Raw genomic sequence first — 24,941 nt, 5'->3', positions numbered from 1 at the left:
TAATATAGACAATATGACATCATGCAGACAGTCGCCGTAGCGTGTATGGTATGACCTAATAACCGTTTTGTCGATTTAAGGTTTCTACCCAAATATCCATTTTGTGACTTTTCCTAAGGCTTCACTAACAAAACTAGTATACAGTGCTATTTTGGCCACTTTTCTGTGGAAAGGCCGATTTACATTATCTTAGTGTTTAGGAGAGTGCTTTAGGATAGTACTTTAGTTGAAACATGTAAACGCTACTTGCTTTAGTAAACGCTACGCTAAAGAACATGCCTTTCAAGTTGTACTAAAGCACTCTCCTAAACACTAAGATAATGTAAATCGGCCTGAAGACCGAATTTTGGACGATGAGCCGGTTTCCTCACGATGCTCTAGATCAGTGTTTCCCAACGTGGGGCAACGCCCCGCAGGAGGGAAATTCTATTGTCAAGGGCTATTTAAAAATTTATTAAAATTATTTGGAATTTCAATTTCAGTTTTTCATTTTAAGTTTTGAAAATTTACTTACTATTTTTCGTTAATAATTTCCTAGTATTTTTTTCCTAAAACCTATCATTTAAGTTTCTTAAGTGAAACATTTAATTATTTATACAAAAATTATGTATGTTGAATAGGGGGGGCTTTAGGCCTAAAAAGGTTGGGATATCACTGCTCTAGACAGAACAGTCAGAACAAACAGAATATAAGGGGAACAGGGATTGAGTGTTCAGAATTTCTCGTAAATCACACTGACAATAGGAATGAAGCCCCACCATGCATTGTTTTGTTTCATGTCAAAGGATATCGCCAACATTTATAGTTTTTAATAAAAGCTATCTTCTTGAATCTTAAATAATAAAAAAATTTCTATGAGTTAATTCTCTCTATTTCTAAAATATATATTCTATATACAAATAGAACTTTGAGAAGTATTTGTCGAAGTAAAAACATATAAATCCTTTTCACTTACGTATCAAAGAGTCTTACGAGAATTGGACGAATTCTAGCTAAGCGAGTGAGAATAATTACGGTTTTTATAACTCATTACTGAGCTCCTATTTCACGAGAGCCTTAATTAATTACTTAATAACTCTTGATATAATTTTTGTAATTAATTGCTTAATTAATTTCAGGTTTTGTAATTGAAATTATTGTAATCTGACGTGACTCACATCAATTATTAATATGTATTTCTTAACGTCCTTTTGTCACAATATTTCTTTGGTTCTAGATTTTTCTATATATGCTAAGATCATCATTACAGATTAGGCAGACGTGTATTAATACGAAAGAAGTATTTTTGTAACTGCAAAGCTGCATCAGAAGTCTCTGATTCCAGATATGCGTTAAAAAAGACAGTTATAGTAACACTTAGGTACTGAACAACCGTTTTGCAATAGTAGATAATCGTTTTTTTTTAATTTATTCACAAACACACATGGAAAATTACTAAAATCATAAAATTTAGGTAATATGTATATCAAAATATTCAAGCTAAGAATAATAATAACTTTACTGTAAAGAGTATCATTAAAATTTTCCGAATAATGCACTTTTGCGCAAAAAGATAAATGCCGTAATATTTAAAATTGAAACGTTGTGAACAACGAAAACACAAAACGCAAGGACTTGTAACATTCCGAGAATCATCAGATCAATTACTGGCTTCCGTACATCAGCATCGCAAGCCGACAAGAAAATTATTATAGCAAATTTAACTAAAACCAGTGTTTTATAAAAATAAGCTTGGTTTGCCTCCGCGACACAGCCTGAACGAATTATAGAAACCATTTTTACTACTCCTTTCATATCTGTACAAATTTTAAAAACATCAAAATTTATTTCGCTGGAACTAGACGTTTTACAAGTATTGAAATATTATTATTGCTTATAGATTGCTAGACACATGTTGACAAATCTATGTGGATTGCTGATCAAGTGAACATCTCGGATGGCTGGAATTTGAACCGGCGTATTTTTCGCACCCCACTGAGCAGTACTAATATTAGATCTATACCTACTAATACAAGGAGGAATATGTATTTGTAACGGAAAAACTTGCGAATAAAAATAACTAATTATATAACCATTAGATTGTTATGTCCCTAAGAAACACATGTTTATTATCAAAATCAGGTAAAGGTGTATTTCCTTCGATATTATTTTAGATTTTCGATAGATTTATTATATCCGTTTTGTGTAACAGAACGCAACACCTTTGGTTTTTAGAATTTATTAGTTAAGATTAATAGTTCAAAGCTACAGTTATCTAACCTAAGTGTCAAACAATGTTTTCTACAAAATGGTATGTTATATACGTATATATATATATACGTAAAAGTTGCATATATACTTAAGTACATATGTAAACAGTGGCTTATTTATTCTAGCTAGATAATTCAAATGGTAATAACTCATACAAAAAGGTCAAGTTATAGTTATTGTTAAAAGAACAAAGACGTTGAAGGCAAACCGTTACTAAATACTGTGGCTAAATATACGAATGTGGGAAATATATTATATTTTCAAGGCAAGATATCCGCCGACCAAGTTCATTACATATAAGAAAACAATCAGAAATTAACATTTTATGGATGTATGAATAACTACCGTGAATATATAATGATCATCTACTCATTTTGAACAAGTATATTTTTGTACGCGTGTAAGGTCTAAGTAATTAAAAGCTAAGTTAAGCTACCGTCTACAACCGCGTGCTTCGGTAAACAGGAAATATCATAATAAAACTTTTTAACGTATATTAAATTATTACATTATTTACATAGCTTGACGTTTCAAGTGCTTTTCAGCAATAATGGCCAGCAAAAGCTGTCGAGTTATGTAAATAATACAATAAATTCGCGTTTAACGGTTTAACTTTATTTAAATGTGTAGTACTTACGTCTTACGCAAAGACAAAAAAAGGAAATATAACATTTTTTTGTCTAACTATTCCCATTTTTTTTTAAATTAGATTATATTTTTTTAAATTAAATATTTTAATTCAAATGAGTCTTGGAATATTATTTATAAAAACACATTTTTCATATTCACAGTCCCTTCAAATTTATAATGTGAATATAATAGGTCGGTATGCCGTATGCATTATGATTTATGGTTGAACACATTTAATAGAAGTTGCTCGTTTGGTAGCTAATAAATATGTATTCTTATTCGAGTTAATTACGTTAATGTTGGGTATTAAAAGAAAACATTTTTTTAAATTTTATATGCACCTTCCTTCCCTTACCTCTTAGTAAAACTCCGGGGGCGACGTCCCGTACACCGGACGAGCGAGCACCGCGCTTTCAATGGAATACAAACACGACACAACCTCAGTGGAGCTTAATATACAAAACTGCACTTCACTGTCACTATATCAAACACTTTAATCTGATTCTTATTAGATTAGTCAAATTATGCGCGCATGTCACATAAACAATGTATAATATTTCGCGAAGACCGATAGCAACATTCCAAGCGACCGTCGCTCGATGACTGGCCGAGTGAGGGCGCGCGCGACGCGACGTTTGCGTAGGTTGGGTTATACAATATACGACGGATTTATGATGTACGCTTACTACCGTTATCGCGCCCGTTTAAACGGTATCCGTAATTTATTTGGATTATGCCTTTTCAAAAAGTCATGTTATATTGAAACATCGAAATGAATGAACGAGTGTCAAGTAGGCTCTACACAATTTAATATACAGTAATTAATGAAATAATGACTCAGTACAGTATTTTTTATTTTACCGTGGAAGAACCGTACGTGCAATTTTAATTTGCTAGGTTTATTAATGGAGTAACATGTGAGACTACAAATTAATGACGCTCCTGAATACGACTAAAACTATTACAACTGTAAAAATAATAACGTTTAAATGATATTTGAATAGCAGCCAGCGCTTAGAGGTCGTTTTGTCTTTAATCGCGGAGATCATATAACGACGGGAGATTTCCGTTTAAGAACAAATATTAATTTGGCAAAACAATTAACTAACATAATTCAAATTTATTTATCTCTAAAATATCTAAGTCAGACAAAAAGGATGCTTAATTTTTATTGGGGCTGGTATTGTACAGTATGCCTTGCCTTTGGTTTTTAATACTTCTGCACACATCATAATTTAAAAAAAACTAGACTTGGTGCAATGTACGGTCTAATCACTAGATACGCGATGTCGTTTTAGAAAAAAACTCTTTGTCTATGCCCGACTGTTTATTCAGCTGGGTAGATATGAAAAGCATTGTATGTCTGGAAAAATATCAGCCAACTTCGCATTAATAACGCACTTTCGAGCTTGGTTTGAGTCCTATAAATATCTAGTCATACAAATATATACCTCCACCATCGTCAATCATTAGCATAAGTTTTATAAGTATATTAGCTGGGATGAAGGCCTTCAATGGAGGCTATAACAAGCGGGCCTAGTGCGAGTTACTGGATAACAAACGTATTACACTTTTGTTTTTAAAACCGAGGGGTTCCGAAGAACAATTCGGAATTCCACCCGCGGCTAAATATCGTGGTTGGACGTCAACAGAAAAAAATCCACCTATTCCACTGGACAGACGTTTGGCTACAATGCCAGTTGATGTTGTGTGGCTTTAGAGGGCACGCCTGTCCAGGAGATGCCTATTTAATCGCCGCCTTACCCCATATTATACTGTCAAGAGAAGATGCAGGGCGGGGGAGTTCCACTAATTCGCTGTTTTTATTGCTTTGGTTTTAAAGACACTTCTTGCCGCACACTACTCTATGGAATCAGCTGACATTCCAGGTATTTCCAAAGTGTAACGACTTAGGGGACTTAATCAGAAGAGCGTACCACTAGCCCAAAGGCCGGAATAGCACTTTCAAACCTCCTGTGTTGTGGGTGTCCATGGGCGGCGGAAAGCACTTAACTTGAAGTGACCATGTTTGCCTCCAGAATTATAAAATAACTTGCCATATTCACTCACTATGTTTTCTTACACTGATTTTTTTTTTTTTTTTTGTAAAATTTATGTTCACCGTAATTGTCATTTTGGAATATATAGATTGTAACTTATACTGTAGAAAATGCATTATATATTGGTGTTTAATTAATAAATAAAGCACAAATCTTTTTAGCGCCCATAAGAGAATAGTAGTCATGATACACAAGTTGATTGTCGTTTGAGGTTAGAATCAAAGTTACCAGGTTATCTGTCCATAGACCATTTATTTAGCAACGAAAACCAACAGATTAAAAATGTATAATCCTCATTCCGTATACATCAATTACACAAATAAATCACTGTTTGATTAAATACCACAACCATCCAAGTGCATCAGCAAATTTATCAATCACGATTTAGCATCTGGGTCAACGATTGTTTGTATTTGATACTAATAAAGTGTTTTGCGATGCATTTGTAAATCAAAAGTCACTGCTAATCTTATGTTTGACAGTTACCGCTACACAAATAGCAGAGACGTCATTGGAGGCCGTTGCTCCTTCATTGTTATACGAATTAGTTATATCAAATACCTTGCAGATGCTCAATCCACACTGGGTATTAAAATAATTCACGCAAATGTCTTCCGCAATTGATTTTCGGTGAGTCGAATTTACCGAACCTTATATCCTTTAATCTAACGAAGAGATAGCGATTGTTTTTGATAAGTACTTTTCTGACATTCCAATTTCGACTACTAAATCTCTTCAATCATCTCCCGCCCTCGCTGAATCGCTGCTTAAAGATAATGTAAACGAGTGCAAGGTCAGTTTTTCATTCCGACCCATTGGTGCCGACGATATAGTGAGGATATTTAGAACCATAGATATTAAGAACACTACCGATCTTTGGGGTATTTCTGTAAAAATAATTAGTAGCATAATTGATGTAATTGCTCCCCATCTAGCTATAATTTTCAACAATTGTATTAAAAGTGGCGAGTTTCCCGATCTAATGAAACATAGTAAAGTTATTCCTTTATTTAAAGCAGGTAGTATGTCCGACCCCAGTAACTTTAGACCAATTTCCGTACTACCTACTTGTAGTAAAATATTTGAAAAAATTATATTAAATCAACTGGTAATTCATTTTAACGTAAACAAATTATTACATAATAATCAGTTCGGTTTTACCAAGGGTCGCTCGACAGCCGATGCCGGTGTTGAGTTATATAGATATATAGTTAAGGCTTGGGAGGAGTCGCATGACGCTTTAGGTGTTTTCTGCGACTTATCCAAAGCATTTGATTGTGTCCAACACGAGACCTTAATCGGGAAACTCCGTCACTATGGCATCAAGAATACCGCACTGAATCTTCTGACTTCCTATTTACACGGAAGAACTCAGAAGGTTGAAGTGAATGGTAAGAGGTCCTCTGGGTCGGCAGTAGATATGGGGGTACCACAGGGCTCAATTCTTGGCCCTTTCCTCTTTCTTGTTTATATAAATGATCTACCTTTCATGGTAGAGAGAAAACATCAGATAGTTTTGTTTGCTGATGACACGTCCTTGATTTTTAAAATCAAACGACAAATAACAAATTTTGACGATGTGAACAATGCTCTGTCTTCGATTGTCCATTGGTTTAGTATGAATAACCTTCTACTTAATGCAAAAAAGACAAAATGCATTAAATTTTGTGCAAAAAATGCAAGGGTTATGGATACTAGACCAATTATAAACGGTGAGGAATTGAGTCTGGATGATACAACTGTATTTCTCGGAATCACCATGGATTCAAAACTTCAGTGGTCCCCTCATATTAACGGATTGGCGAAGAGACTTAGTTCTGCAGCCTACGCGGTTAAAAAAATTCGCTCACTAACTGATGTCGATACAGCTAGACTTGTTTATTTTAGTTACTTTCATAGCTTAATGACTTATGGCTTATTATTATGGGGTCATGCTGCTGATGTCGAAACTATTTTCATCCTGCAGAAGAGGGCTATTCGTGCAATCTATAATTTAAAATGTAGGGAATCTCTTAGAGATAAATTCAAGGAAGTTAATATACTCACCTTTCCCTCGCAATATATTTATGAAAATATTATGTATGTATACAAAAATAGTGATAAGTTTACTAGAATAGAACATACGCACAATGTTAACACACGGAACAAACGCAGGCTGCAATTTCCCCGTACTAGACTATCTAAAGTTAGTAATTCTTTTTTGGGGAAAGGGATACTCTTCTTTAATAAAATCCCAGAGGCTCTTTTATCACTGCCTTACAATAAATTTAAGAAATGTATTAAAGAAAAGCTGTGTAAAAAGGCTTACTATAAAGTCAACGATTATTTAGTTGATAAAAGGGCCTGGGACTAGTGCTAGACAGGCTACTTCTAATTAATTTGCGATATTTGTTTTAATAAGTGTTGTTTGATGATTTGCTGTTTTAAAAGAGTACCGAGAGTTTTTTACGCCGGCTTTTTCTCTCGGCCTACCCCCTCTGTCTTCTTTGCCGATGAGTAGGGATGCCTTCAAATTTAATGACGTGGAATAAGTGATACATGTATCTTATGTTCCATAATAAACATATTTTATTTTTTTTTATTTTATTTTTTTTTTATTTCTACCGATCGTGTCTTTATATTAAGTTATATAAAATTCATTGAGAGATACACAGTAGTATTAATTTGTTACCTCTTTTGCGGCCCTAGTTATAATATAAATGTAACGATTTTTTTAAATTAATTATCTGTTATGTGTCAATTCAGACGTTTTATTGAAGTTATACTTCTTTTGGCGCGTTAGGCAAAAATTATGAGAGTTACATTTTTTCTATGGTTAGTGTCGTTTTTTCTACAAACGTGGAATAACGCGAAAGATAACAAAGTTTGTTAAATTAAAAAAAAAAAAAAAGAATTGAAAATATTTTTATCATGTCACGCAACATAAGTATTACTTCTTACGCGTGTACATAAGTACACACACGTTTTTTTTATTTAATTGTAATTTTGATAGTTTGTAAGTCTGTCGAAAAAGACGCGAGTTTTGGTTTGAAATAGATTTTTACAAGAAGCATTGTAATATTTGCGAGTTAGCAGAACTTTAAATATATTAAAATAATTTTTTTGAAGGAATTTATAAAGTAACAAACTCTAATTGTTTATATAGTTATTTCAGCAACACAATGTAGTTTCATTTATAAATATCGTAGGTATAGGCTAATTTATAGTACAGATTAACTTCAACAAACATTCCTGTTTTAATAGATTTAATTTTAACACTTATAGTACACATAAATTATAAGTCTTAAATTTGGAACTCCGGTGAAACTACAATATCATTCGCCGCACGAGCAAGTGTAGGTATTAAGCCGCTGGGATTCGAAACCACGACCTCAGGATCAATAATCACACGGTAAAAGTAATTTAGAAAGAGTACTGTTAAAAATTCATTAAAAATTTCAATTACGGTACTCTAAACTTAAACTTGAAAAACTCATAAAGTTTCATCTTCAAGACTTGTCATCGTAGCTTCCGTCTTGAGTTCTCGTTATAAACAATGTTTATTAGCGCATCTTGTCAGCTTCATGTTTGCTGCAGCTAATTAAAACTATTATTAGTTTAACGTCACGAAACTATTCCTGTCTTAATATTATTTATTACGGGAATTGCCGCAATGGGAACTAGGAAATGGGGAAAAGGACACACCTATTTATATTGAGAAGTATTTTTGTGTGTATGCAAGTAAGTATAAAAGTCCTTCGAGTCTTCTACGGTATAAGTGCACAATTTCGTTCATACCCAGCGATGTCGGACACCATCGGAAGGTTTTGGCGCATAAAAGTTGGTGAAACGGAAAGACAAACCCCCAGAACAGAACCTCTGAAATTCTTCAGAAAACTCTGTATTTAAGCCAAGGTATTCAGGGTGAGGGTCGCTATGAAAGCATGACTCCCTTTCCAGGATTAGAAAGAAAATTAGATAATTTAGAACAGCGGTTCAGGTAAACAAAACAAAATATGCGATACTGCCTGTTAAAAAACTCGTAGGTACAAGTAGGGGCAATCGGGCAGGAGGCTAACCTGATGTTAAGTGATACCGCCGCCCATGGACACTCAATGCTATACTGAGCCAATGAGTGTTTAGTAAATATAATGATGGCGGATATACTACGTCCGTAAATATTTAATATAATACAGTGACGTACGAGTAAAACATCTTGACAGTTGAGTAGAATTTTGGATATAATCCAGATATTCAATTGGTTTATGTAATGTTGATGGTAATTGGTGATTATTTATAATTATAAGATTAATATTAACAATTCTATAAATGCATACATAAATCACCTTTCTGGGTCTTCAGAATTTTGCCTTCTGTAACACCTCATCATAATACGAGCTAGAGTGTTCAAACTCAAACTCAAAATAACTTTATTCATATATGTCAAACTCAAACTTATTCGTGTAGGTAAACAAGTGCACTTATGAATTGTCAAAAAGAAGGTAAATTAATTGTAAACTTACAGTTACTACCAGTTCGCAAGTCAAGGGCGTAGAGCGGGTAAAAAGAACTGGCAAGAAACTTTCCGCCACTCTTTTTAATCGCTAAGTTTTGAGTCATACAAATTGTTTGAACTGGATCTATCCCAAGAATTAGGATCATTTAAGTATTCGTCAAATTTTTAAAAGGCTTTATTGATTAATTTACGTTTTTCGAGGGCTTTGAATTTATTTGCGCGCATAGAAAAATGGATTGGTACATCCATGGCCAACCATGAACAAGCGCGGAACGCCTTTTCAAAACAAAAAAAAAATACTTTATGACAAGCGCCTAAATTTACAGCTTAGAACGCGCATTGATGTTACTTCTTCTCTGTGCTGTTCTACGGCGTAGAATCTTGGACGCTGACAGAGACCATATCCAAAAAACTGGAAGCGTTTGAGATCTGGGTTTATCGGCGTATGCTTAAAATATCTTCATACGAAATACAACCGTGCTGGACAGAATGCAGAAGAACAAATAAGTGCTTATAACGATTAAGAAAAGGAAACTTGAGTATTTCGGACACGTTTTACGTAACTCCAAAAAATACGAGCTCCTTCAACTAATCATAAAGGGCAAGGGAGCCCTGGCCAGGAAAAAATGGTTTGGTCAAAGCACCAAGTCATTGTTTAGAAGCGCGACATCAAAAATTAAACTAGCCATGATGATCGCCAACCTTCGCATGGAAATAGCACTATAAGAAGAAGATCCATAGCCAGGTAAGAACCCCAACCACACAGTTGAGTAGCACAGCTTCAGAGCTAGAAAATTTAAGGCTTTATTTATTTAAGGCTTTATTAAATAAAATGAAATTGTCGTTTTCCTTAGATTCTGAAGACAGTAAACATAATACGCAATTATGAATATTTGTTTTATAATTGCTTATCAGTGAACAAAATATTATTAGGTGAACGACTTGTTTCACATCACATCTTGGGTTCTGCAACCTTCCATTTTGTTATTTTTGTATAAGATTGTCCATATTTTTTAGAAAGAGTAACTAACGAATTTTCCTATAAAGAAACTATACCAAAGAATATTACGACAAAATCCTTCCAAATATATTGAATATTCATTTATGCAAATATATTTTGATAACGCTTTAACTATTTATTCAAATTAAAGTATTTATATAAGAATAAAGAAATTACAATATGTGCAGTTAAGGAGGATTGTGGTTTGGAATAGATTATTCCGGAGACCATATTTAATATTTATAATATGGTAAAGTGATCAGTTTTTTGAGCCTGAAACAATAAACCCTTTTAGCCATTTTTTTGTCACGTTAACACAGTCCATACAAATAGAATGAACAATTAAATAATTTTTAAATAACGAAAATAACACGTGCTGACAATAATAAAAACGCTACAAAGCAAAAAATCCGAAAGTTGTATTGTTTCATGTTTGGGAGGTCAAAATCTCAATGATAATTTTGTAATTAAATTTAATTCGAAGATTAAGGTTTATATTGCGAATAAAATTGGTATTTTTCTGTGAGGAAATCTTAATATTATGATTCGTTTTTAGAGGCACTTTAAGTTTTAATAAATAATTAGCAGACCGGCCAAGCGTTGCTGAGGCTAAGGTTTTTGTTATATTACATAGTAGCAAAAGTCGTAGTCACCGAAACTGGAGCCTATTTTGTAGATAAAGAAAACTTGTACTGGTAATCTATACAATATTATAAAGAGGAAAGATTTATTTGTACGTAAGTATGTTTGTAACGAATTGGCTCAAAAAGTACTGGACCGATTTTAAAAATTCTTTCACTATTTAAATGCTACTTTATCATTGATTAATTTGCAAGAAAAAAGAAACCCTACTAAAACTACAATAATGTTACCCAAGGTGTAAAAAAATACCTATAAGATATCTTTCATCGCATGCGCTGCGAAAACTATTGATGATAGAACAAAAAATGATCCACAATATTAAATAACATATCAATATCTACAAAAAAAAAAACATAAATTTCCTCCCATGCGAAGCCGGGACGGCCACTAGTGCTATCATAAATTCGTAGCACACAAACAAGTCAGTTGTATTAACTGTTATTTTTACGCTGGCAAGACATACTTGGCAGAGCGGATTTTAAAGCGGCTTTATGCAACCGCCTGTCTGGTGTTTAGACTTATAAACCTTCAAGCAACAAGCGTACCAAATACCAATACCTCAAAAGTCAAAAGTCAAAAATCATTTATTCATGTAGGTAACACAATGTACACTTCTGAACGTCAAAAAAGAATTAAACATTAAATTCTACTAATTTTAGATTTACTGCCAGTTCTCAACTCAGGGGCGTAGAACGGAAAAGAAGAACAGGCAATAAACTCTCCGTCACTCTTTTTAATCGCCAAGTTTTTTGTTTTACACAACGTTTGTAAGGAGCTGCAACCATTACACCATGTTCTACATGACATTTTAAGTAATAAATAATAATAAAATAAATTAAAAACAAAGATTTGTCCTCTATCAGCAGGAGGCATGGTGAACTAGGAGTACGCACTTTACATTCTCGTGGGAACGACACGCATTTACATAGTCGATATACCTAACATACCCTTAAGCCTGGAGTCTATTGGGCGATGGTTAATTTAATACAAACTTTAATTACAGCTGTGAGTCTGTAAACATAACTGAATGTCGTTCGAAGTACTCTAGTCCCCTATTTTAATTTTATAACTATTTTATCATAACTTTAATTCTATCCGCACTTGTCGGTACTCAAGCTCAGTGCGTAGTACACTAGAGTAGGAACCGAGTTCTCAGTAGGTACTACAACCTCGCTGTAGAGTAAAAATTAATATGCTAGTATTTTCTGTTTGTGTAACCCTGACTTTTTAAGTAGTTCATTGAGCATTTGAACTACTCAAAAAGTAAAAAACATAGTGTATTTATTCACCTGGAAACGTTTCATCTTCGTACATCGAGGCAGAATACGAAATTCCACCCGTATCACCTCGACGTCCGTCGTTCCACAAACTGAGCGTTATTTAAGGCAGTTTTTGCCGCTCACCACCTCTAAGTGGGACCTGATGCCCACTGAAGTATTTTTGAACTAATTAAGGACTAAGAGTCCTACAAGACGATAGCGTACCAATTCTAAAAAAAATAAAGGACGTCAACGCACTCGCGATCCCTCTGGCGTTGAGCGGCGGAACATGGTCTACTTCAGGCTCTATTCTGAGTCATTAACAGTAAAACCATCTTGGATGTTTCCAACACGAATTTACCACTTTCCCATCCCACCCAGGCCTCAGCGGTTTGACCATCTAACTTCATCAGAATCAAATAATATATGTGCAGGATAAAATTTAGGATCAGGCTTATAGGTATATATAATAATACACTCAATGTAAAATTCACTAATATATTATTATAAGTCCCGCAAACCTCCAATGGATGATGGATGGATGATCACTACAAATAATATAAGATTTGACTGATGTGACTCATAATGTATATAACTTCTATGTAAAATTTCTTTTAAGACAAATTTGCACGCTATTATGTGTGGCAGAATATCGAACTTTTTATTGTACCCCCATAACATTTTTGTACCATATTCTTACATATAAATTATTATTATTATCACATAATCTCAAGAGACAATAAGTACCTACTATTTCGCCGGGAATCTTCAGGTAAAATCCATATGGACTGCCATAAGGCATAATATGTGATAGCACTGATTCAATTGAATCTCCACAAGTGTATCAGGATGAGGAAATGTATGCCAATACTATAAGCCTATAAGGTAAATTGCGAAGGCTCGATGGAGGCTCTTAGTTATTCGTGTCACAGTACAAACACGCGTCCCCCGAGTCAGCTGAATGCTGACAGCATCGTTGATCATCCAACGACATTGAAGTGGCGCTGATTCGCATGCTAATTTGTCTCTAAGATCCATTTCTGTCATTTTCTCAAAGTTCAAGACAATTCATCACAGCCATAAAATACAAACAAGAGCAATGTTGGCCTAGTGGCGTTAGCGTGCGACTCTCACCCCTGAGCTCGTAGGTTCGATTCCCAACTGTGCACCAATGGACTTTCATTCTATGTGCGCACTCAAACGGTGAAGAAAAACATCGTGAGGAAACCGGCTTGCCTTAGACCCAAAAAGTCGACGATGTGTGTCAGGCACAGGAGGCTACTATCACCTACTTACCTATTAGATTGACAAATAATCATGAAACAGACAGAGAATCTGAGGAACATACCTAAAAAGGTTGTAGCGCCACTGTTTTTTTTAAAATAGTTATTAAATTAATAAAAGTAAATCTGTCTTATTAGTGTTTTTAAAACCCATTTTTCTGTTTCGGTCATATTCCTTTTACTCAGTTTGCTTTGTTATAGCACTGGGAAAAATTCTTTCGCCGAAAATCGAACCGGCTGCTATACTTACACAATACATTTTAATATCGTATGATTCACTCGGTGATGATGATTAGCCTTTATTGCTGACACCCAGTACAATGTAATAACAATTATTTAAGTTACATAAAAAAACACTTAATTCTAAACATAAATAAAACTTAATCTAGTACATCATATGACCCGTTTTTGGTAGGCCTCTTCCAGCTGTTTCCATTCTTTTCTGTTATTAGCTCTTCTTGTCCAAGTTGTGCCTCCTATTATCTTAATATCGTCTGCCTATCTCTTGCTCGGTCTGCCTCTTTTCCTTTTTCCATCACGTGGTTGCCATTCTGTAATTATTTTTGTCCATTTCAACCTGCTATCTCTCGTCATGTGCCCAGTCCATTCACTCGGTGAGTACAAATCAAATCTTATTTATCTTATAAAAAGTTCAACCCATATCTCGTCTGCTATTTATATAGGACTCGCATATTTTTTAACTGCATACGTGATCCCGCAGGAAGGTACCTTACCGGAAGAGCTGTGCACTTCCTTCAGCAATGTGCGACTGTCGTATAAACAGTTCTCACATTTCTCTTACCACGTTTAATTATCATAAAGTATTTTTATTTTCTCTTTTACTTAACAAAACTATCATTTATTATTAATAATATTTCATAAGCAATGTATGGAAAAACAGCTGAAAAGTTCAAAGGTTAACATGGAAAAAATCTGTTTTCATAGAATTTGACACAACGTTCATTCCGGTTAAACAATATTTTCGATATCATTATTTTGTACGATTTGTTTTTAGGCTTAAAATAGGCTTCAGTTTAGACAATTACCTCTTCTACAGGTCAAAATGTTTGTCCAGCATTCTCTTGAGGTCCGAGAACATCAAAAAATTATATAATATAATCCTATATCAGATGGCTGGCAATCACCAAATGTGGTGTGCGGCAGAAGCGATCTGTCATGATTACATCTAGAGAGCGTGGAAACAAAAGTTAATACAAATTAGCAACAAATAATTAATTAAAATTTAAATTGCTTCTAAAAACGAATCAAAATATTAAATTATATATTGCTCACAGAAAAATAATATTGAACGCGATATATATTTTCAAATTAAATTAAATTATAGTGAAAAAATAAATATTTATTTATTTTTATTTTGATACCTCCTCGTTTCGCCGTACGAGCCGTATAGATTCAAAATTCCTTTAATATCACCTCCGCTGGAAGTCTTCCCAGTCCGTTTCACAAGGCACTTTTTTTGCTAACTAGCGAACTGTGGTATCGACTACCGGTGGGGGCTTCCCTTAGAGATACTTTTCCCTCAAAGGCCGGCAACGCATCCACTAAAAATGGGTGTCCATGTGCTGCGATGACTGTATATAAAAAAAAAATATTTATTGTAATCGCTGTACAAAGTACTAATTAAGAAAAGCCAGTGTCCATTTTTTACCCCCGATGTAAAACCTAGTACTTATATGTATTTTATTCGAAATTTTATTAAGTAAACGTTGTATCGAGATCCCTGTTACAAGTGGTAAAACCTCGCAAGCACTGCGCAATCTCGTACTTATGCACAATAATATTTAGGTCAGCTGTCAGGACTGGGCATTCGAAATACTCCAGCATCAACTCAGAGATTTGCTTGGCTTATAATTGAAATTCGGGTTGAGTTCCCTTGGGATCGGATATTCGTACTAATAGATTTTTCTGTACATTTTTGAAAATAAGTTGAGTTATTCCAATACATATTACCTTACGTTAATTTAATATTTTTTCTTACAGAGTTTGCCTGATCCGCTCTAAATCGATAATATATTATATGGCTGACCCGGCAAACGTCGTTTTCCCATGTATATTATTTCTAGGAAACATTTTTTTAGTTCAATAAAAATAACTATCTACTTTAATAAAAAATAGGCGTTGATCGTAGAGGGGTGAAGATTAAGGGTTGTATGTATTTTTGTATGTTGTATTATAAAAATATAAAAAACAAAAAAAAATGTAAAAAAAATAAAAAATTAATTTTGGGGTGGACCCCTTATCACTTAGGGGTTTGAAAGATAGATAGTAGCCGATTCCCAGACTTACTGAATATGCATTAAAAAATCATAGTATAATATGGTCGAGCCGTATCGAAGGAGTATGGGAACGAACATTGTGACATGAGAATTTTATATATTACATAATAATCGATATAATCGGCCACCAGTTACCCTCCTTTTTATTTAATTGTGTCAATTGTGTTATATTTCTGTAAATGCAACGAAGTGTTTATAAATATACTATAAACCCTGAGATTAAATATACTATGTTCCATATCAAGCTCTCTGGATTTCCAGTAAAACAATTAGAACATGTAAACAAAAATTATCCATCATGGAGGCAGAATTTTGCTTGCCCCCTTAATTAAGGGACTTACAGGGTAGACAAGACATAAACAAAAATCAGTGGGCATTTTAGGTCTGGGCCTCAGATTTCTGTATCTGTTTCATGTTCATTTGTCAATCTAATAGGCAAGTGGGTGATTAGCCTCCTGTACCTGTCACACGCCATAATTTTTACTCACGATGTTATCCTTCACCGGTTAATGTTAAATGCGTACATACAAAACAAAGTCCATTGGTGCAAAGCAAGGGATTGAACCTATGACCTCACTGATCGCACGTTGAAGCCACTTGGCCAACACTTCAACACTTAAAGGCATACATAGCCCAAAAACTATAGGTACACAGCTATTTATAATAGTTACTAAACTAGTCTTAACCAATCCGTGACCGTAGTTAAATTTTAAATAGTTAGGTTTAAAATACAAAAAAATATCATACACTTTACATTTCATGAATCATTGATGTGTCCTTCTCGTGCGATATGAATTTACCCTTGAATTTTGATCATTTTCCATTATGCATTCAGTGGATATTTTGAAAGACCCGTAATGTGTTTGATACAAAAACCCTTATTTTTGTTACAAAAGTACGAAATAATTCTAAAATATCAATTTATATTGCTACAACTTTTTCATTTCATTTTATTATAGTTTATAAATATTATTGTTAGTCAATTACAGAAAGGTTTGTTTTGAAGTTATACTTCTTTTGGCGCCTTAGGAAAAAATGATGAGAGTAAATTTTTACGATTCGCGCGCACATCGTCACAATAAACCGACACCCGCACACCGTCACAAAAAACCGACACCCTGAAGTTAGCATAGTCAACATTTTAAAATAAAAAATGACCATTTCTTTAATTAAATTTCATTTTCATTTCAAGACCTTTTTTTTATTGTTACTGTCGTTTCTTCTACAAACTTACAATAAGGCGAAAGACAAAGTTTTTAAAAAGATTTTTATCTTGTTACGCCAAAGAAGTATAACTTCTAACGCGTGTACATAAGTACACACACATGTTTTTTATTTATAAGACGTGATCAGGCAGATATGTCCTAAAGGCTAGGCAGCAGTGTCAAATCTCCCCTTAACTAAACAGGGGCTTTCTTTGCTTAAAAGGCTTGGCTCCCGCCGGACCCGGGCGACTACTACAGGGCAATATCCTCATGATATTTGTATGCGAGTTGGAGCCCGCTGGCCGACAGGACCAGCGTTAGCTTTTTTGACATATTTGTCAATTTTATAATACTAATTAATTGCGTTTTACAACATAAATATTAAATATGCTAAAGGTAAATTCCTATATTGCATGTTCATCTATATTTTAGCCCCATACTAACAATTAATGATCATGACATCACGATTCCAATGAATCATGTAATCAAGCCATTTATGATGAAAATATATTCAGATTACAGATCTAAATACTCCAGCAAGTCTAGAAGGTCTATCTTATGGTTTGTTTTGAAATCACGCAACTCCTCAATAAAGAATATACGATTGCGTTTATTTTAAATTATATTGCTTTCTAGGTTTTGCTTAGAAGGTAGCCCGAAGGAATTTGTTCTGCCCAGAATGCTAGTTATATCCACTGTTATTTGCAAACTTGCAAAAACGATATGTGATTTTTAAAGGTGATTGGCGTTTTGTAGTTTCCCAGTTAGAGACAATTATTTATCGTTTAAATTCTTTATTGAATAAACCAAGGTCTTTACTACCAAGCCATCAAAGTTTTTATATTTACGACATAAATTTTTATTGTTATAATTAAAATAAAACAAATAAAAAAATATATTAATCAAGACTGCCCTTTGACTGTCAACTGTCTCACTTTAATTAACATTTACAGCTTGTCAAGGTTTTCGCGGTAAAAGAATACAATTTTACGTAATTCAACACTTTAAAAATAAACAACAGAAATGTGATTCATTAGTGTAAATGACCGTTGCCTACGGCAATATTAAATTGCAACAGCTGTAGAAACCAAATTACAATGTACGAGCTACTAATTTTCGAATAGTGTGGTGTGTTTTCAGATATCTACAAACCACTCTCGTCAGAGGTCGTTTCGGTAACTTCTGGAGCCTGCTCAAGTGGGTCTAGTTCTCTGTGCCCATTGGCCGTACGCAAGACAGGTTTAAATTGAAAAAAAAAACAACAAAGCTTTATTATTAAAAATGCAACATAACATACGACAGATAAATCAAAACCTAGCAATACTAAAAGTGTCATTTCCGGTTATTAAAAGAAGGCGTGGAGAATCTTCTCGAGACCTTCTCATCGAAGTCTTTAGCTGTTATAATTTGATCCTTGTTCTCTATCTCTATTTAGTAGTAAGGACCTGACTAAATGTACAATCCTTCTATATGAAATTTCTATGGCTATTTTACTGCTGCAGAAATGGCACCTGGCAAATATCAGAGACCAAGGAAGGTAATTGCGCTTAGCAATTCTGTGTTTGTATGCCTAGGCCCTTAGGCTTAGAGTGACTACTGAAGCGTATAGCTGGCTAAAACCTAAAAAACTTTATTTGTAAACAAAACCGCTAACTAAGTTTCTGGGTAAGCCTTGTATATAACTGAGAAGTGAGAACACATTGCGTATTAATAGGTGATTAATCGAACATAAAACCAATCTTTGACATTTTACCTCAATAAACAATGTCTTTAGCTAGACTACAATAGCCTTCTGTCAAATATCAAAGACTATAGAACCATTAAGAGTCACTCGAACCTTCCGGAGGACAATGGCGCTTGTGTCAGTTTACACACAACTATACGATCTACATAAAGTGCTGTATATAGTAACGGTTTTTAATAAATTTTTACACACAAATCATGCATTCAAAAATAAATCAGTGGCTCTACTTTTTAGGTCTGGGCCTCTGATTTCTGTATCTGTTTCATGATTATTTGTCAATCTAATAGGCAAGTGCGTGATTTTCCTCCTGTACCTGACACACGCCGTCGACTGTTTGAGTCTAATGGTTCCGGTTTCCTAAAGTGAAACAAATCTAATCTAAAGTTAAAGCAAATATTAAGTACACACATAGAAAGAAAGTCCATTAGTGCACAGCCGGGAATCGAACCTACCAGCTCAGGGATGAGAGTCACACGTTAAAGCCACTAGGCTATATATATAATGCATTTGTTTCTCATAATTATTTGTTTCTTTTTCTAATATAACGTTTTATAAATTTTGATTTTAGACTCTTTTTAATTCAAAGCGTAACCTTCTAAATGTGAGATATTTTCGTCAACCCGACTCAATATTAAAAACAAAATGGTACCTCACTTTGTAATTCAAATAGCCCCGGTGCAGTGCTGTACCCATTTATATGCGAATTAAAAACGTTCCGGACAGTTTCGACTCATATCTTCGTGACTGGAATAAAGGTCCGTATATTATTAGTTAATACTTGCCCTTTAAAGGCCAAATAAATATAGCCACATCGCAGCATTTAACATGCTATATAGGCTCTCTTTACTGAGGAACGAAATAAGATTTCTTATACAAATTATTAAATGGTCAAATACAGAATGGTAAACTCTTACAAAACATTAACATTGTCGTCCCTTATTCATTCCCAAGGTTCAAAATTAACAGCACCAAAAACCAACCTAGGAGTTCAAGCAGCTCTCATTCGAATTCAATGAAATCAATTTGAAAAAAAGCATTGTTTAGTTCCTGATACCTAATCTGGTATTTTACAAGTAATTTTTTGCTTATTGTTAAGGACCTGGTCGCCAAACTCCAAAAAAGTACATTGTTTCTTTCCATTTTTCGTAATTGTTTCTTGATGTAGGGCGAATGGAAAAAATATATGGTGGAGTTGAGTAGTTTATGCTCCAGCTCACCACTGCGCCACCCTGATACACTGACACAGCAATTCGTGCTGGGATAAGGCCTTCAGCTAAATCTAACATTGGGAGTATAATATTTTCATTATTATAGCTTGTAACATATACTGTAGATGTATGTATTATATATGATGTGGTGAACTTCAATATATAAATAAATGTGTACGCAAATGACTCGTTTCAGATTTAAACTTACAATCCAATATTTTTGTTTAGAAAAATTAAGAGATATTGTCATCAAATCCCTGAATACTTCCTGTAATTGTTTATTCAAGGAAAATGAACCTATGGCTAACCAGTTAGATAACTAAGGACAACTATGTTTTCCTGATATGATACTTGTATTCAAGATATATGAATGTCCTTAATTATATGATATACTTAGCGCGTCCGTATATCAGGATCTTATGATTATTATATGCGATATTCAATTATTTACACTATGGGGTTATTTGCAAAATACGTAGAAATGCCTATTCCCCATTTCTGGTTTACGGGTCATTTTATTTATATATGTAACTCAAACTCAAAATAACTTTATTCATATAGGTAAACAAGTACACTTATAAACGTCAAAAAAGAAGTTAAATTAATTGTAAATTTATATTTCCTACCAATTCGCATGTCAAGGGCGTATAGCGGGCAAGAAGAACTGGCAAGAAATTTTCCGCCACGCTTTTTAATCGCTAAGTTTTGAGTCATACAAATTGTTCGAACTGGAGCAAATCAATCCCAAGGATTAGGATCATTTAAATAATGGTCAAATTTATAAAAACCTTTATTGATTAATTTACGTTTAATGAGGGCTTTGAATTTATTTAGTGATAATTCTCTAATTTCGTATATATCAGTATATACACTCATAATTCTAGAGGGCTCGCAAGTGCGTTGCCGGCCTTTCACGAATTAGTACTTTTCTTGAAGGACCCTAAGTCGAATTGGTTCGTAAATACTTAATCCAAAATATAGTAAAGGTGCGCAGTAAATACTACACGACCTCCTCCTTTTAATTTTTTGAATTCTCGTAAAAACAGGTAACGTCTGTTAACTAGACAAACACTTTTGCTTCCTTATTACATTTTGATGACGAGTAAGTCAAAATTATTTTATAACAAAAAACATACAATGTCTCAATTGTGAGGAATTACGCCATAATTACCATGGAATTATCGTCGATTATAATAGCCAAAATATTACTTTCCAGTCGCTCATTACTGTCAATCATTGCCAATGGCATAGCCGGGGCAAAGGCCACAAGATTACATAGTGAAAATACACGCGATCCGTCAATTTTCAACAATTTCATACCACAAACATCTGCCGACAGATTTATGGGGCTAGATTGTATATTAAGATTGTTTTAAATTCACTTGTTTATGATGAACTTTTATCCTCCTAAACAACTCGTTTTATACTGTTATTGCGTTTTTTATTTCATACATGCTAACATTTGTAACGTTTTCATAGAATTCATTTTTTCCGCCGTTGCACAACTGATTGTTTTTCAATAGGTTTTGCCGCGCACCACCACTATGTAGAACCAATTCGACTTAGGGTCCTTCATGAAAATAACGTACCAATTTTTAAAAGGCCGGCAACGCACTCGCGAGCCCTCTGGCATTGAGAGTGTCCATGGGCGGCGGTATCACTTAACATCATGGAAGCCCCCTGTTCTTTAAAAAAATTGTTTCAAATAAGAAATTATGATTATATATTTACAGTGATTACAGAACAGTGTTGGCCTAGTGGCTTCAGCGTGCGACTCTCATCACCAATGGACTTTCTTTCTAACTGCGCATTAAACATTTGCTCGAACGGTGAAGGAAAACATCGTGAGGAAACCGACATGTCTTAGACCAAAAAGTCGACGGCGTGTGTCAGGCACAGGAGGCTGATCATCTACTTGCCTGTTAGATTTAAAAATGATCATGAATCAGATTCAGAAATCTGAGGCTAAGACCTAACGATAACGTGGTAAAAATATAATAAAGTTTTTTGTATGTTTTATATAGACTTCTTGATAAATAATAAAAAATACCTATCAATTACATCCGTGAATTGTCAAAGCGTATATATAGGTCATTGAAATCGTTAATTAAGGTCAAGTTCACAGTTTGCTCCACTGATCGGGTGGCAGGGAAGCCACGCTTCGGCGCGTCTCAGCTGGTCCCCACATTCCACAAGGCCGGTGAACATCAAAGCCTGATAATTATCCTCTTCGCTGCCCAGGATCGATTTTCCACGTATAAGTTGCTTTTTGTGTTGTTTTATAGGGTAGAAAACCGGCTTGGACTATAATTCCTCGAAAGTGAAGTATCATTGATAAGACCTCCTGCTGATTTTATTCATTTCATTACTTAAGATGTCATGTGGAACATGGTGTAATGGTTGCAGTTCCTAAAATTAGATTCTTTTTGACGTCCGTAAGTGTAGGGTAGAAGGACTCCTTTCTCCGCAATTAGACTCGTGGTTGGTCCGTTGTGCGTACGTCCGTAAGTGTAATGTATTACCTAAATTAATAAATGATTTTGATTTGATTTGTCTTCCTATATAAAACTTGTATGCTTTGACAGCAACTAACAGTATTTTAAATAAACTGCGATTGTATTTATATCAAACTAATCAGTAAAACTCGGAACATTTTTTTCCTAGAATCGAATGCAGGACAGCAAAGCGCACTGCCATTAGATATGCACCTAATTTACCAAATAAACAGCGAGCTCTGTACGCAAGGTCAAAATATTTAAAAGATCAAACACAAACACGCTGAAATAAGTGCCGATCCAATTGCCTCCTTTCATTTGCACACGAAATTACTTTTTCGAGTTTAACTTGTTTGCCAAGTTTATTGGTTCATTTGTTGATGATTACTCAAATGTATTTAAAGCAATTTCCCCGATGCTCAGTCTGACATTTGGGTCTGTTAATGTATAGGAATTTCTCTAGCAAGAGAAACTGAACGTGACTTATTAGTAAATTCACTATTCAAGGAGTGATGGAGGCTTTAAAAACATTTAACAAAACCAACGCCTTGAAAATTATCTAATACTACACATTCATCACCAATATCATCTCCGACTAAGTAAACTTGTCTGACAATCCCCTCCTCTACTTAGTTCGGGAATTTATAAATAAAAAATATTCATTCGGGAAAAAGAAGGTGAACCATCTTTCTTAACAGTGAGTTAATAATTCTTTTATCGAAATTTTAGGAGTATTAGCTGAAATAAATATAGAGCAGTGTTGGCGTAGTGGCTTCAGCGCGACCTCATCCCTGAGATCATAGATCCCCAGCTGCATCAAAGGACTTTAGTACAATTGAAAGTTAGCTTAGTAACATGTATTATTGCTATATATTTACCTAGTCACTAATTGAAATCGTTGCTACAAGTTTAGGTATGTACAGAAATATAATACTCTGTTGTGATATTAATATTGACATATCCCCACATAGTAACGATAAACGAGAAAATGACTATTTTAATATGCTTGCAACACACTCCATTATACCTTCTCATAATGTTATTACTCATGGACTTGCTTAGAACAAAATAATTTTGTTATGGTTGAAGTAAAATATGCAGCGGTGTTTTGTTTTAGAGTCGTCAACTACCTATTAGTGTAGAGCCATTAATTCTAAGTTCTCTAATCTTTTTTATCATTTTGGCACCACATGTTAATACTAGTAAGTAGTAAGTGTAGGATAATTTTTGGGTATAAATGTACATAGTTTTAAAAATAAAATTCATTCCATCTTCACCTCTTCTCTACAAACAATCAGGGAGTTTTATTTTAACACAACTAAATAATTCTGTAGCAATCAACCCTAAACCAAACATCCCTAAAAGCACTAACAAAATAGCCTTCAAGCAGTCCTTGACTGCATTATAATGTTGAGACAGCAACAGATCATCTTGTACCTATCTCAGTTATGCAATGCAATACTATATCAACAATCATTCCATTTAGGCAACCCGTTAGGAAACCTTGGATAAGTTAAAAGAAAAGAGAAGCAAAATCTTTATTACACATAATAAATAAGGATGTTTAGTTGCTGTGTCGTGGGCAGTCTCTTCCATTTGACGAGATATTAATGTTTTAGGTACTTCACGTAATAAATTCTACATACAATTATATAATTAAACGTAACGTAACAGTAGTTACACTAGAAGAATACTTTCGTTTTCAGCATAGGACAGGTTGATGTTGCTTGAAAGCGTATACACAAGGCCTTAAAATCAGAGGCGATATCGCGGAAGTAGTGGGGAGCACCCTAGATCGTCCCGTGTGTAGGCAAATCGTAACCTAATTGTATTATCAACCCTACTGCTACTGTCGATTCGAACTACGAGCCGATTTCATCCCAACCACCGGTGTCCCGATGTCGCCACTGATTGGATTGTTTTTAAGAAAGAGGTTAAAGATGAAAGGGCCTTTGAAATAGAAAAAAGCGTTGAGCGAAGAAAGCACTAAGGGAGGTTAAGCGTTAAAATAAACATGGATAACCATTACACACAATGCAAACGGGATCCATAAGATTAATAAATCCAAAAGAAACTAAGATGGAAACAAATCCAAAATGCTAGTGGTAGCAGTCAAAAGTAACCCAACAATGGTAAAATAATACAACACTCAACAGTTTGACAGTTTGATAAATTATAATAATACAAATTCGATTAATGAATAGTTACTTTGCAAACATGTCGATAATTAAATTCTAAACCTCACTTAGACGCGCTTGTTAACAGGATGCCCAAATTGATTTATATCTTCAGGAATCTAAGGGGAATAAAATATAAATGATCAGCGTTTTTTGAAAATGGTTTATTTTGTCGTGATACACTCGATAGTTATTT

The 24,941-nt window shown here is 34.3% G+C and overlaps 1 protein-coding gene across 3 annotated transcripts in view; it reads right to left on the bottom strand.

The window, feature by feature from the left end:
• Positions 1-3,504, bottom strand: part of LOC125054267 (Ca(2+)/calmodulin-responsive adenylate cyclase) — a 96,207-nt gene extending 92,703 nt beyond the window's left edge. For 2 of the 3 annotated variants that reach the window (XM_047656019.1, XM_047656021.1), the window contains exon 1: positions 3,236-3,503. The gene's annotated coding sequence lies outside the window, so the exon portion shown is untranslated. Of the gene's footprint in view, positions 1-3,235 lie in introns of all 3 variants that reach the window. The other variant, XM_047656020.1, reaches the window with a different exon arrangement.
• Positions 3,505-24,941: the final 21,437 nt, after the last annotated feature.

Source organism: Pieris napi, chromosome 12 (assembly GCF_905475465.1).
Source record: "Pieris napi chromosome 12, ilPieNapi1.2, whole genome shotgun sequence".
Taxonomy (NCBI): Eukaryota; Metazoa; Arthropoda; class Insecta; order Lepidoptera; family Pieridae; genus Pieris; species Pieris napi.
This window is presented reverse-complemented; position numbering and strand designations above follow the sequence as displayed.